Genomic DNA, 15,630 nt, shown 5'->3' with positions numbered 1-15,630 from the left:
GTTAGCGTGGACTCTTAACGTGGGGAAACAAAAGAATGACCAACGTTAGTGACACTCACCTTTGTCACTAACGTTGAGCTAAGCCACTTTGAGCCACGTTAGTTGCCTCGTTAACTCAGCTAACGTGGACTCTAACGTGGAGGGAGTAAAGAATCGCCAACGTTAGTGACACTCACCTTTGTCACTAACGTTGGGATGAGCCACTATGAGCCACGTTAACTCCCATGTTAACTACATTAACATGGAAGCTAACGTGAGTAAAAGGGATGATGAGCCAACGTTAGTGACACTCACCTTTGTCACTAACGTTGGAGATGGCTAGCAATACCACGTTAGAAGCCACGTTAACCTAGTTAACGTGAACTCTAACGTGGGAAGTAGGGGCATTTTGGAACGTTAGTGACAAAGGTAAGTGTCACTAACGTTCTCGAAGATGTGGCAAGCCTACGTTAAAGGTCACATTGGCCACACTAACGTGAAATCTAACGTAGGAAGAAAGGAAGATTCTCAACGTTATTGGAAAAAGTAAGTCCCAATAACGTGTGCAAAGGACCAAGAGGCAACGTTAGTGGTCACGTTGATGCCACTAACGTTGAAGTTAACGTGGAGCATCCTTGGGTTAGGAACGTTAGTGAAAAAGGTGATTGTCACTAACATTCTCGAACCCACACTTTCACTTAACGTTAACGCCACTAACGTCCTAAGCTAGAATCCCTGCCTACTTCACACTTTCTCTCTGCAAGTAAAGCTAAGCCCACTGAAGAAGATAACTACTTCAACTCAAGATTCAAAGGCCCATATCCAAAACTTGAAGAGCCAACTAAAAGATCAGAAGAATAGTATAAATAGGGAGAACTTTGAACTAGAGGGGAGCTTTTGGCATTATTAGAATTACTTTCTGTATTTTACTTTCTCTGCAACTTTTAGTTTAATTCTCAGAACGTACTCTCATTCTATGCTTTTCATTCCCAGAGCTATGAACAACTAAACCCCTTTCATTGGGTTAGGGAGCAATTTGATGGATCAATAATAGTTTTCATTATCCTTCTTCTCTCTTTTCTCTTATTTTTACTAGAAAGCTTTCAATCTTCATCCAATTGAGTAGTTATCTTGGAAAAGAAGCTATTCATACTTGGATCTCTTCTGAACCTTGGAAGAGGAATGAAGAGATCATGCTAGAATTGCTTTCTCATGTTGGACCAAATTGGGGTTTGGGCGGATATGGTGACATATAATTCTCCCAATACTTTGATTTTGAAATACATGTGGTATAATCAGTGACCACACTTCATCTCTTCTCATGAGCAATTAGACCAAGGAATTGGCTATTGATCTGATTTGAGAGATTGAATTACCAAGGAATTGGAATTCAATCACTTAAGATTGCTGTAACAACCCTGATTTTCGAGTATGCGAGATCTTTTCCGAAGGCACGGATTTCGCCAGAAGATCAGTAAAGGGAACACCTCTTCTATATCAACAAGTATCTCAATCCTCATTGTCATTATGTCATCCTTAAGCTATAACCTTTTCCGAGGCAAGCTCGATAACGCGGTCACGAAGAACCTAGTTTTTGAACCGTATCGGTTGGCAGTTTTGATTCTGATTTTTGCAAATAGTCTCTGTTTGACGAACCGGACTCGATTCATGAGAGGAGAGAGATAATAGTATAATATTATCATTATATTAGTGTTAGAACATGCTTGAATGATATTATAAGGTTACCTGGTCTGTTTTTGTTAAAAACAGAAAATCGGTTTAATCGGGTTTACGGTTTACTGGTGCAGCTTAGCACCAGCACTCTCTGATGAATTTAGCAATGCTAAGGACTCATTTTACATGTTTTATTCTCATAATAAGTATTTTACTAGTGTCATTTATGCTACTAGCTCAAAAAATAATTTTTAGAGATGTTTTTACAAGTGTTCCGATACATCTAGTTTTAGTAGTTGTACACCAGAGATATTTTAATATTATTTTAATCCACCTCCAAGACAACCAATCAAAACTCACCTTACACCCCCAAGACACTCCAAGGCTGGTCATTTACTCCCTTTGGCCGAAATTGAAAGGAGAGAAAAGAGAGAAAACTTCATGAACACTTAATCTTCAAAGCTTGATTTCTTCTGAACCAAAACTCAAATCAAAACTCCGATTTCACCAAAATGATTCTCTCTTCTTCCTCTACATAACCATGTAACTTATCAAGGCTGAAAATAAGGTGAGATGGCTGTTCCTTTCCCCTTTCAATTCGGTTTTCAAGGAAAACCATACAAAACATGTGTTTTCTTGATGTTCTTCCTTAGGAATCATGCTTAACTTGACTTGAGGGCCAAGAACGTGAATTTCCAGCAAGTCTAAGGTGAGATATCTCTTTCTAACATACTGAGTGAGATTTGTTCAGTTGAGAGTTTTTGGATTTAAAGTTGTTTTTGATGTGATTTAGGAGGAAAAAGTGCTTAAGGACCACCTGAAAGTTTAACCGAATTAGGAGCAGCAAAACCAGGTAGGGTTTGGTAAAATTAATGTTGATTGATTGTGTTTGAATTGTGTGATTATGATATGGTTTGGTTATGCTTGAAATTGATTGTTTATATGAGTGATTCTTGTTGAAATTTTTGTGAAAATTTGATGAAATTTGATGATATTCAACTTTGAATTTGTGTTCTTCATGGCTGCTGGAAAAACGAACCCTAGACCTTAAATTGGGGTTCAATTTGTGTTAAAATCATGTAGAAAAGATGGGGTTTTAGTGGCTGCAAATTTATTATGAATTATGGTAAAAATCGGTTGCTGAAAAGACTGAAAAACGGGTAAAAACAGAGAAAGAATCTGAAGAATATACGAAGAACACGAAGAACACTTTGAGTGTGGTGAAGAAAATTGAAGAACACCTTTTAGATCTTAGAAAGGGCAAGAAAGTAAACTTTTTGGTGTTTAAGGGGTTATATGGTAATTTCTGAAAGTTAGGGTGGTAAAAGTAGAAATATTAAAAGTTACGGGTGGTAAAAAGTGAATTTTAAAGGTTAAAGGTAAAGTTAAGGTAATTTTCGAAAATATATTAATAAAATAATAAATAATAATAAAATAATGCGAAAAAGGCAGTTTTCTGTAAAAGCTTTAGAAAGATAACTTTAAGTACAGAATCTCATAATTACCTTCATAAAACACTTAGGGAGTGGTAATAACATGATAGTGAGGCAAAGACAAAGAAAAGATAAAAAGTTAAAGAAAAGATAAAAACCAAAGAAAATTCTGTAAAGTTTTAATGACAGAAAAACAGACAGAGACTAGTGAACAAACTAGGGCAACATAGTTAGTCCTTGAGTTGCGACTAGGGTTAGGTATTATATGAAAAGTTAAACTGTTTTAGTATTGACTTAATGAACCTATACTTGGGACAGGCTAACTATTCATACCGAAATTTACATAAGCTTTAAATACATACGTTAAGCAGAGAAATCAGAGCAGAGTAAAGAAAACACAGAGAACAGAGTAACCAGAGAAAAGTAAAGAGATACAGAGAAAAGAGTAATCAAAGCAGAGTAAAAAGACAAAGTGAAAAGAGTAATATGATAAAGAGAAATGGTTTGAGCCAAGATATTGTGAAATTGAAAGATGTAAAGTTTGTATAGTATGATTGAATAGAGAAAGAAAGAAGTACTACATAAGAATGTGAAAGTGATGATGAATAATGAGAATGATATTGAATGATGATAATGAGAAAAGAGTAATATAACAAAGAGAATAGAGGAGAAGAGTATAAAAATAAAGAGTTAAGCCTTGTGGCATGATATTCTATTATATGTTCATCTGATGCTTTTCTACTGGCCCTAGAGGTCCTGTAGGCCCAAGTTCACCTATAGTAAGTTGTTATTCCTGTAGGCCGAAGTTCACCTGCAGTGAATATCAATTGTGTATCTCAGGGTGTTGCTCCTGTAGGCCGAAGTTCACCTACAGAGAGTTGTGATACCTATAAGCCGAAGTTCACTTACAGGGGCGCTATTTCTGTAAGCCGAAGTTCACTTACAAAGGTGCTATTTCTGTAGGCCAAAGTTCACCTACAGAAAGTTGTTGTGATAAAATCATTTCTGTAAGCCGAAGTTCACTTACAGAGGTGCTATTTCTGTAGGCCAAAGTTCACCTACAGAAAGTGGTTGTGTTGTGTTTAGACTATTCCTGTAAGCCGAAGTTCACTTACGGGAGTGCTATTTCTGTAGGCCGAAGTTCACCTACAGAAAATAAGCCATATCTAGGACTAGTTCCTAGGTAATGTCAGGCGGCAGGGTGTAAACCGACACGTGAGCTCATGGCATGCATAGGACAGACATGCATTATACTTGGTTGCGCATTTTCTCTGTTATGATTGTTGTTTAAATGTATGCTTCCTTTGTTTTCATTCTATTCTCTGTGTCTGTGTTTTGTTTTCTTGCATTCTTTTGTTTGTGTTTTGTTTTCTATTTTCTCTATTTATCTGTTTCTTATGTTTACTGCTTCTCGGTATTCTGCTATTTATCTGCTAAACAACACGGAATTAATGAACTTAACTAATAACCCCGACCCTACTAAGAACTCCCCAGTTCTTACCCCTTCTCTCTCCCTTCCCCCTTCAGATGGAAGTAAGAGTACCTTACAGTAGCTCGTTGATGATGGTTCTGCAAAGAGGATTCTGCCCTAGATAGTCTTCTGAGTCTAGGGTGAATATCATTCCCTATTTATATGTATATACTGTGAGACTAGCTAATGTCTACACCCCGTTTGTTCTTGAACTTTAACTTAAATCCTGTGTACAAGACTCCTGTTGTGTGGCTACTTGATGAGGTACCAGAGACACGTTATATGGCAATGTCTGATCGTGCAAAGGAGTAGTAGATGATGTTCTACCTTTTGCTGATGTTCCACCTGACTTGATTTTTGAAGACTTAGAACGTACTTTCCCTCGCTTTAGTAGTTTAGAGGGACTAGGTGAGTATAGAGTCTAGGCTAGCCTGGGCGCAAGCTTAGGGACTTCTTGAACAGGTCAGGGCCTAGGTTGTTGTATGTATATATATGTATATAGTTATTATCTAGCTATACCTAGGGGTGTTCTAACACTAAGTCTATACTTAAATAAAAGTTGGATCACTGAATGTTGTTGACTGCTTGTGATGTATTTATGTGTGGTTATTTATAACATTTTTATCTATTATCAGTTGTGAATTGATTATGAATGATTCCGTCTATTAATCCAAATATAAAAAAAAATACCCCGCAAATTAACTACGTTTTTAACAACGAATCAGGCTCATATGATAAATAATAGATAATAATTAGGAAGACAAATTGGTAGCGTTCAGTTTTTGGTATGATCTAGACATATTGAAAATTGGGTCGTTACAATTTGGTATCAGAGCAGTTCGTTCCCAATAGAGCCTGGGGAGTGGACTGACTATGCTTCATTGCATACTCTGCTTGTGTGTCCCATGCTGTTAGGGTATCTTCAAGATACATTTGGCATGAATGTCTATGAGTGCTCATTTTGGGAATGTTCGTGACTAACTTGAGATATTAAGATTGATCACCTTAATATTGATTATTTGGTGCGGATAAGACCTCAATGACTGTGAATTGGCATGGTTTAATCGAGTTCCGAATGACAAATTCGTGAGAGGCACAACTATTCTTATAGCTGTTATGATCTCCATGGCCATGGCTATGTGATATTTAGATGCTGTAAGGAATGAACTGATATCTTCGTCAGGATGGCTTGAAGGAAATAGACTGCTTGAAGATGGATTCTTGCATGCGGCTGAAATTTTGAGGGCAAAATTTTCTTTTAGGAGGGTAGAATGTAACAACCCTGATTTTCGAGTATGCGAGATCTTTTCCGAAGGCACAGATTTCGCCAGAAGATCAGTAAAGGGAACACCTCTTTTATATCAACAAGTATCTCAATCCTCATTGTCATTATGTCATCCTTAAGCTATAACCTTTTCCGAGGCAAGCTCGATAACGCGGTCACGAAGAACTTAGTTTTTGAACCGTATCGGTTGGCAGTTTTGATTCTGATTTTTGCAAATAGTCTCTGTTTGACGAACCGGACTCGATTCATGAGAGGAGAGAGATAATAGTATAATATTATCATTATATTAGTATTAGAACATGCTTGAATGATATTATAAGGTTACCTGGTCTGTTTTTGTTAAAAACAGAAAATCGGTTTAACCGGTGGTGCACGAATTATGAATCACGCTTTTCACAACTCGTACCACTAACCAGCAAGTGCACTGGGTCGTCCAAGTAATACCTTACGTGAGTAAGGGTCGAATCCCACGGAGATTGTTGGTTTGAAGCAATCTATGGTTATCTTGTAAATCTTAGTCAGGAAGTCAATTATGTTTATCAGTTGATTTGCAAATAAACAAGAGAGCATAAATTAACGGTTACTTGTTATGTAGTAATGGAGAATATGTTGGAGTTTTGGAGATGCTTTGTCTTCTGAATCTCTGCTTTCCTCTGTCTTCTGATTCACGCACGCACGTCCTCCTATGGCAAGCTGTGTGTTGGTGGATCACCGTTGTCAATGGCTACCTTCCATCCTTCCAGTGAAAACTACGCTCACGCGCTCTGTCACAGCACGGCTAATCACCGGTTGGTTCTCGATCCGGTTGGAATAGGATTCACTATCCTTTTGCGTCTGTCACTAACGCCCAGCCTTCAGGAGTTTGAAGCTCGTCACAGTCATTCAATCCTTGAATCCTACTCAGAATACCACAGACAAGGTTTAGACTTTCCAGATTCTCATGAATGCCGCCATCAGTTCTAGCTTATACCACGGAGATTTTAATTAAGGAATCTAAGAGATACTCATTCAATCGTATATAGAACGGAGGTGGTTGTCAGGCACACGTTCATGATTTGAGGGAGGTGATGAATGTCACGGATCATCACCTTCATCACAGTTAAGCGCGAATGAACATCTTAGATAGGAACAAGCGTGTTTGAATGGAAAACAGAAATACTTGCATTAATTCATCGAGACACAGCAGAGCTCCTCACCCCCAACAATGGGGTTTAGAGACTCATGCCGTCAGAGAATACAAAGTTTGGATCTAAAATGTCATGAGATCCCAAATAAGTCTCTAAAAGTTGTTTAAATACTAAACTAGTAGCCTAGGTTTACAAAAAATGAGTAAACTATGATGGATGATGCAGAGATCCACTTCTGGGGCCCACTTGGTGTGTGCTGGGCTGAGACTTAAGTAATTCACGTGTGGAGGCCATTTGTGGAGTTGGACGCCAGTTTTTATGCCAGTTTGGGCGTTCAACTCCAGCTTTTGATCCTTTTCTGGCGCTGGATGCCAGAATTGGGCAGAGAACTGGCGTTGAACGCCAATTTACGTCGTTTATCCTTGTGCAAAGTATGGACTATTATATATTTCTGGAAAGCCCTAGATGTCTACTGTCCAACGCAATTGGAAGCATGCCATTTCGAGTTCTGTAGCTCCAGAAAATCTACTTTGAGTTCAGGGAGGTCAGAATCCAACAGCATCAGCAGTCCTTTTTCAGCCTGAATCAGATTTTTGCTCAGCTCCTTCAATTTCAGTCAGAAAAGTACCTGAAATTACAGAAAAACACACAACTCATAGTAAAGTCCAGAAATATGAATTTTTCCTAAAAACTAATGAAAATAGACTAAAAACTAACTAAAACATACTCAAAACTATATGAAATTAACCCCAAAAAGCGTATAAAATATCCGCTCATCACAACACCAAACTTAAACTGTTGCTTGTCCTCAAGCAACTAGATAAATAAAATAGAAGACTAATAGGTTGAGAAGCAATAATATCTCAGAGTTTTTGATTGAAGCTCAGATTCTAATTAGATGAGCGGGACTAGTAGCTTTTTGCTTCTGAACAGTTTTGGCATCTCACTTTATCCATTGAAGCTCAGAGTGATTGGCATCTATAGGAACTTAGAATTCAAATAGTGTTATTGATTCTCTTAGTTCAGTGTGATGATTCTTGAACACAGCTTCTTTATGAGTCTTGGCGGTGGCCCTAAGCACTTTGTTTTCCAGTATTACTACCGGATACATAAATGCCACAGACACATAACTGGGTGAACCTTTTCAGATTGTGACTCAGCTTTGCTAAAGTCCCCAATTAGAGGTGTCCAGAGTTCTTAAGCACACTCTTCTTTTTGCTTTGGACCTTGACTTTAACCGCTCAGTCTCAAGTTTTCACTTGACACCTTCATGCCACAAGCACATGGTTAGGGACAGCTTGGTTTAGCCGCTTAGACCAAGATTTTAGTCCTTTAGGCCCTCCTATCCACTGATGCTCAAAGCCTTGGGATCCTTTTCATTTGCCCTTGCCTTTTGGTTTTAAGGGTTATTGGCTTTTTCTGCTTGCTTTTTCTCTCTCTCTTTTTTTTTTCTGCAAGCTTTGTTCTTTGCTGCTTTTTCTTGCTTCAAGAATCATTTTTATGATTTTTCAGAGTATCAATAACATGTCTCATGTTCGTCATTCTTTCAAGAACCAACATATTTAACAGTCTTAAACAACAAATTCAAAAGACATATGTACTGTTCAAGCATTCATTCAGAAAACAGAAAGCATTGCCACCACATTTAACTAATTAGAATTTCTCTTATTAAAACTCGAAATTTTATTGCCTCTTATTCAAAAGATCTACTACTTTATTCATGTTTGCTGATGATGAGAAAAATAAACTATAGCTTAATTGGAGATAAAATCAAAATAGATACTAATTACTACTATATGACTCCTAAGGTAAACTTCTATAAGAACACTGTCACAGAGTTAAGGCAAAAATTAGAGATTAACAACCTTTATTCTGGGGGAACGGGGGTTCCTCTGATCCTTGGGGTGCTTGGTCCTACAAGAGAAGACTTTTGGCGCTTCAATTCCCTTAAGTCACGCCCCTGCTCCTCTTGTTCTTTAAGCATATAGGTCAGCATTTGACTGTGTTCCTTCTGTTCTTTTATTATTTGCTCCATAGCTTCCCGTATCTTGGTAACGGCCGTCTCAAGATACTCCCAGTATTCAGATTGAGGGATCTCTGGGAGGAATTCCTGTGCTCTCTTCTTGATGGGATCCTCTTGTGCTTGTTGTTTTTCCATTGATGCTTTGGTGATTGGCTTTTCAATTAGGATATACTCAGTTATTCCCATCCTTATTCCAGCGTCCTTGCAGAGCAGAGAAATCACGCTCGGATAAGCCAACCTGGCCTCTTTAGAATTTTTGTTAGCAATTTTGTAGAGTTCAGTTGAAATCAGCTGATGAACCTCCACTTCCTTTCCCATCATGATGCAATGGATCATCACTGCTCTTTTAACTGTGACTTCAGAACGGTTGCTAGTAGGCAACAGAGAACGCCCAATGAAGTCCAGCCATCCTCTGGCGACTGGTTTGAGATCCTCTCTCTTGAGTTGATTTGGGACACCCTTTGTGTTGGTGGTCCACCTGGCTCCAGGGATACATATGTCCTCTAGAATCTTATCCAGGTCAATGTCTGCTCTCATCATCCTCCTGTTGAAGGAGTCTGGATCATCCTTTAGCTGAGGTAGCTTTAAGATCTCTCTGATCTTGTCAGGGGTGGTATGAACAATCTTTCCTCTGACCATGGTCCGAAATTCATAGAAGGCAGTTCCAGATAGTTTTTGCTTGTCAGTCTGCCACATATTAGCATAGAACTCCTGGACCATGTTCCTTCCTACTTTCGTTTCAGGATTAGCTAGGACTTCCCAGTTCCTGATTTGAATTTGCTCCTGGATCTCCGGATATTCATCTTCTTTCAGATCGAATCTAACTTCCGGGATCACTGATCTCAGACCCATTACTTTGAGATAATGGTCTGAATGTTCTTTAGATAAGAACTTCCCTTGATTCCAAAGTGGTTTTGGAACGCTCTCTTTCTTGCCTCTTGGAGTGGGTTATTTTCCTTTAGGAGCCATGATCTTAGTGATCTCGGATAAACACACCAAACTTAGAGGTTTGCTTGTCCTCAAGCAAAAGAAAAGAAAGGAGAGGGATAGAAGGAGAGCTAGGTGCAATTGTTGATGGAGGAGGAGGGAGGCCGAACCCAAATTTAAAGGGATGGGGGGTGGGTTTTCGAAAAATTGAAAAAGATAAGATAAAAAGATTGAGTTGAAAAAGATAAGATAGAAAATATAGTTTAATTTTGAAAAGATATGATAGATTTTTGAAAAAGATAAATCTGAATTTTGAAAAAAATAATATGGAGATTTGAAAAAGATATGGATTAGTTGAAAAGATTTTTGAGTGAAAAAGATAGATTTGTTTTCAGAAAAGATTTGAAAAGAGTTTGGATTGAATTTGGAAAGAGGGATTTTTAGAAATTAAGGATTTTAGAAATCAGGGTTCTTAACATGTTCATGTAAAAATCATGTATTGAAACATAAAATTTGAAATTAAAATGGAAATACGTGTGGAAAAATGAATTTGGCTCCTCCCTGCTGTCCTGGCGTTTGAACGCCCAAACACTGCCTGTTTTGGGCGTTCAGCGCCCAAATGCTGCTCTCCTGGGCGTTCAACGCCCAGCTGCTGCCATTACTGGCGTTCAACGCCCAGTGGGTGCCCCTTTCTGGCGTTGAACGCCCAGATTGCTACCATTACTAGCGTTCAACGCCCAGTGGATGCCCATTTTGGGCGTTAAACGCCCAAAATATACTTTTACTGGCGTTTTCTTGCCAGTGAGCTCTTTTTCTCTATTTTGTGTGCCGAGGTCTTCTGTAAATGATTATTTACCTTGTTGCCAATGAACTCTATATAAACAAATAAGAATAAAAATAGAAATAGGGCAAAATGCTTAGAGGATTGTTGCCCCATGGCTGGGTTGCCTCCCAGCAAGCGCTTCTTTATTGTCTTTAGCTGGACCTTGCTGAGCTTTTAATATAGCTTCAGCCTTGAGCATTCTTGCTCAATGTTGCCTTCAAGGTAATGCTTGATTCTCTGTCCATTGACAATGAACTTCTTATCAGAATCAATATCTTGAAGCTCCATATAACCATATGGTGATACACTTGTAATCACGTATGGTCCCCTCCACCGGGATTTCAGTTTCCCGGGGAATAGCCTGAGTCTAGAGTTAAACAACAGGACCTTCTGTCCTGGTTCAAAGATTCTAGATGACAGCTTTCTGTTATGCCATTTTTTTTATTTTTCTTTATAAAGCTTGGCATTTTCGAAAGCTGTGAATCTGAATTCCTCTAGCTCATTTAGCTGGAGCAATCGTTTTTCTCCTGCTAATTTGGCATCAAAGTTTAGGAATCTGGTTGCCCAGTAGGCCTTATGTTCCAGTTCCACGGGCAGGTGACATGCCTTACCATACACGAGTTGGTATGGAGAGGTCCCTATAGGGGTCTTGAATGCTGTTCTGTAAGCCCACAGAGCATCATCCAAGCTCCGTGCCCAATCCTTTCTACGGGTATTTACTGTCCGTTCCAGGATTCTCTTTAATTCTCTATTAGAGACTTCAGCTTGCCCCATTGGTTTGTGGATGATATGGAGTGGCCACCTTGTGGTGAATTCCATACCGAACCATGGCAGAGTAAAGCTGTTTATTGCAGAAGTGAGTGCCCCCATCACTGATTAGTACTCTAGGGACACCAAATTTGCTAAAGATATGTTTCTGGAGGAATTTCAGCACTGTCTTAGTATCATTGGTGGGTGTGGCAATGGCCTCAACCCATTTTGATACATAATCAACTGCCACCAGAATATAAGTGTTTGAGTATGATGGTGGGAAAGGTCCCATGAAGTCAATTCCCCATACGTCAAACAACTCAATCTCCAAGATTCCTTGCTGAGGCATGGCGTAACCATGAGGCAAATTGCCAGCTCTTTGGCAACTGTCACAGTTACGTACAAACTCTCGGGAATCTTTATAGAGTGTGGGCCAATAGAAGCCACATTGGAGGACCTTGGTGGCTGTTCGCTCACCTCCGAAATGGCCTCCATACTGAGATCCATGGCAATGCCACAGGATCCTCTGTGCTTCTTCTCTAGGCACGCACCTACGGATTATTCCGTCTGCACATCTCTTAAAGAGATAAGGTTCATCCCACAAGTAATACTTTGCATCAGTAATTAATTTCTTCTTTTGTATCCTGTTGTACTCCTTGGGTATGAACCTTGCAGCTTTATAGTTTGCAATATCGGCAAACCATGGTGCTTCCTGAATGGCAAATAAATGCTCATCAGGAAACGTCTCAGAGATCTCAAGAAAGGGGAGGGACGTCCCTTCCACTGGCTCTATCCGGGACAGATGATCAGCCACTTGGTTCTCTGTCCCTTTTCTGTCTCTTATTTCTATATCAAACTCTTGCAGAAGTAATATCCATCTAATGAGCCTGGGTTTTGAATCCTGCTTTGTGAGTATATATTTAAGAGCAGCATGGTCAGTATACATAATCACTTTTGATCCAACTAAGTATGATCTGAACTTATCAATGGCGTAAACCACTGCAAGTAATTCTTTTTCTGTGGTTGTGTAATTTTTCTGGGCATCATTTAGAACGCGACTGGCATAATAAATGACATGCAGAAGCTTGTCATGCCTCTGTCCCAATACTACACCAATGGCATGATCACTGGCATCACACATTAGCTCAAATGGTAACGTCCAGTCTGGTGCAGAAATGACTGGTGCTGTGACCAGCTTAGCTTTCAGCATTTCAAACGCCTGCAGGCACTCTGTGTCAAACACAAATGGCGTGTCAGCAGCTAGCAGATTGCTTAGGGGTTTTGCGATTTTTGAAAAATCCTTTATAAACCTCCTATAGAATCTTGCATGCCCCAGAAAGCTTCTGATTGCCTTAACATTGGCAGGTGGTGGTAATTTTTCAATTACCTCTATTTTTGCTTGATCCACCTCTATTCCCTTGTTTGAGATTTTATGCCCAAGGACAATTCCTTCAGTCACCATGAAGTGACACTTTTCCCAGTTTAAAACTAGGTTGGTCTCTTGGCATCTTTTCAGAACAAGTTTCAGGTGATCAAGGCAGGAGCTGAATGAGTCTCCATATATTGAGAAGTCATCCATGAAGACTTCCAGAAATTTTTCCACCATATCAGAGAAAATAGAGAGCATGCATCTCTGGAAGGTTGCAGGCGCATTACATAGCCCAAATGGCATCCTTCTATAAGCAAACACTCCGGATGGACATGTGAATGCTGTTTTCTCTTGATCCTGGGGATCTACTGCAATCTGGTTATAGCCTGAGTAGCCATCCAAAAAGCAGTAATAATCATGACCTGCTAGTCTTTCTAGCATCTGGTCTATGAATGGTAAAGGAAAATGATCCTTTCTGGTGGCTGTATTGAGCCTTCTATAGTCAATACACATGCGCCACCCTGTAACTATTCTTGTAGGAACCAGTTCATTTTTTTCATTATGAATCACTGTCATGCCTCCCTTTTTTGGGACGACTTGGACAGGGCTCACCCAGGGGCTATCAGAAATAGGATAAATAATCCCAGCCTCTAGTAATTTGGTGACCTCTTCCTGCACCACTTCCTTCATGGCTGGATTTAGCCGCCTCTGTGGTTGAACCACTGGTTTGGCATTATCCTCCAATAGGATTTTGTGCATGCATCTAGCAGGGCTTATACCCTTAAGGTCACCTATGGACCACCCAAGAGCTGTCTTGTGTGTCCTTAGCACTTGAATAAGTGCCTCCTCTTCCTGTGAATTTAAAGCAGAGCTTATGATCACTGGAAAAGTGTCACCTTCTCCCAGAAATGCATATTTCAAGGATGGTGGTAATGGCTTGAGCTCGGGTTTAGGAGGTTTTTCCTCTTTCAGAAGAAAGTTCAGAGGCTCTTTCATGTCCTCTGAATCCTCTAAATCAGGCTGAACATCTTTAAAGATGTCTTCCAACTCTGATTCGAGACTCTCAGCCATGTTGATCTCTTCTACCAAAGAGTCAATAAGATCAACTTTCATGCAGTCTGTTGATGTGTCTGGATGCTGCATGGCTTTGACAGCGTTCAACTTGAACTCATCATCATTGACTCTCAGGGTTATTTCCCCCTGTTGGACGTCAATGAGGGATCGTCCAGTTGCTAGGAAGGGTCTTCCTAGAATGAGAGTGGCATTCTTGTGCTCCTCTATTTCCAGCACAACAAAGTCAGTGGGAAAGGCGAATGGCCCAACTCTGACAATCATGTCTTCAATCACGCCTGATGGGTATTTAGTGGAGCCATCAGCAAGTTGGAGACATATCCGGGTTGGTTTAACTTCTTCAGTTAAGCCAAGCTTTCTAATGGTGGATGCAGGTATTAGGTTGATGCTTGCCCCAAGATCGCATAAAGCTGTCTTGGTGCAATTACCTTCTAATATGCATGGTATCAGAAAACTCCCAGGGTCTTTAAGCTTTTCAGGAAAGCTCTTTAGAATGACTGCACTGCATTCTTCAGTGAGGAGAACTCTTTCTGTTTCTCTCCAATCCTTCTTATGACTCAAGTGCTTCTGCAAATCGAATCTTTATTTCAATAGTCCTGAGATAATCTGCAAAGCGAGCAAATTGCTTATCCTGCTCCTCTTTCCAGAGTTTTTGAGGATAAGGTATCTTGGCTTTATATTCTTCAACCTTAGTTGCTACAGATTTATTGCCTACAGAAGTGGTTGAAGAAGCCTTTTTAGAGGGGTTGTTATCAGCATTTGTGTGTGTCTGATCCCTCACTGGCAATTGAGTGCCAGAGTTAGAAGCTGGAGTGAAACTAGACGCCAGCTCCTTGTCTGTTCCTAGTGTTTGAACGCCAGAATTGTGCCCATTTTGGGCGTTTTAGTGCCAGAATTATTTTTCACTGGGCTCTTACTGTCCTCAGGTGAATTTTGGGTGGTTTGCTCTTTTCTTAGCTTTTTGCTGCCTTGAGGTGGGGTATTTAATGTTTTCCCACTTCTTAGTTGAACTGCTTGGCATTCTTCTGCTATTTGCCTTGACAGCTGCTGCTTTGTTTGCTTAAACTGTTCGTCCATATGTATATTAGCCATCCTTGTCTCTTGTAACCTGTCTTTAAATTCGGCTAGCTGCTTTGTTAGAAAATCCAACTGCTGATTGAATTCAGCAGCTTGTTTTACAGGACTGAGTTCAGCAGTTACTGTTTTAACCTCTTCATTCATGGAAGGGTTGCTGCTTAGGTACAGATGCTGATTCCTGGCAACTGTATCAATGAGCTCTTGAGCCTCTTCAATTGTCTTTCTCATGTGGATAGATCCACCAGCTGAGTAATCTAGAGACATCTGAGCTCCTTCTGCAAGCCCATAGTAGAAGATGTCTAACTGAACCCACTCTGAAAACATTTCAGAGGGGCATTTTCGTAGCATCTCTCTATATCTCTCCCAGGCATCATAAAGAGATTCATTATCTCCTTGTTTAAAGCCTTGGATGTCCAGCCTTAGCTGTGTCATCCTTTTTGGAGGGAAATATTGATTCAGGAATTTTTCTGTCAGCTGTTTCCATGTCTTTATGCTAGCCTTTGGTTGGTTATTTAACCACCTCTTAGCTTGATCTTTTACAGCAAATGGAAACAGTAATAGTCTGTAGACATCCTGATCTATTTCCTTATCATGTACTGTGTCAGCAATTTGTAAAAATTG

Source organism: Arachis ipaensis, chromosome B10, assembly GCF_059453495.1.
Source record: "Arachis ipaensis isolate K30076 ecotype BB chromosome B10, ASM5945349v1, whole genome shotgun sequence".
NCBI classification, from domain to species: domain Eukaryota; kingdom Viridiplantae; phylum Streptophyta; class Magnoliopsida; order Fabales; family Fabaceae; genus Arachis; species Arachis ipaensis.
This window is presented reverse-complemented; position numbering follows the sequence as displayed.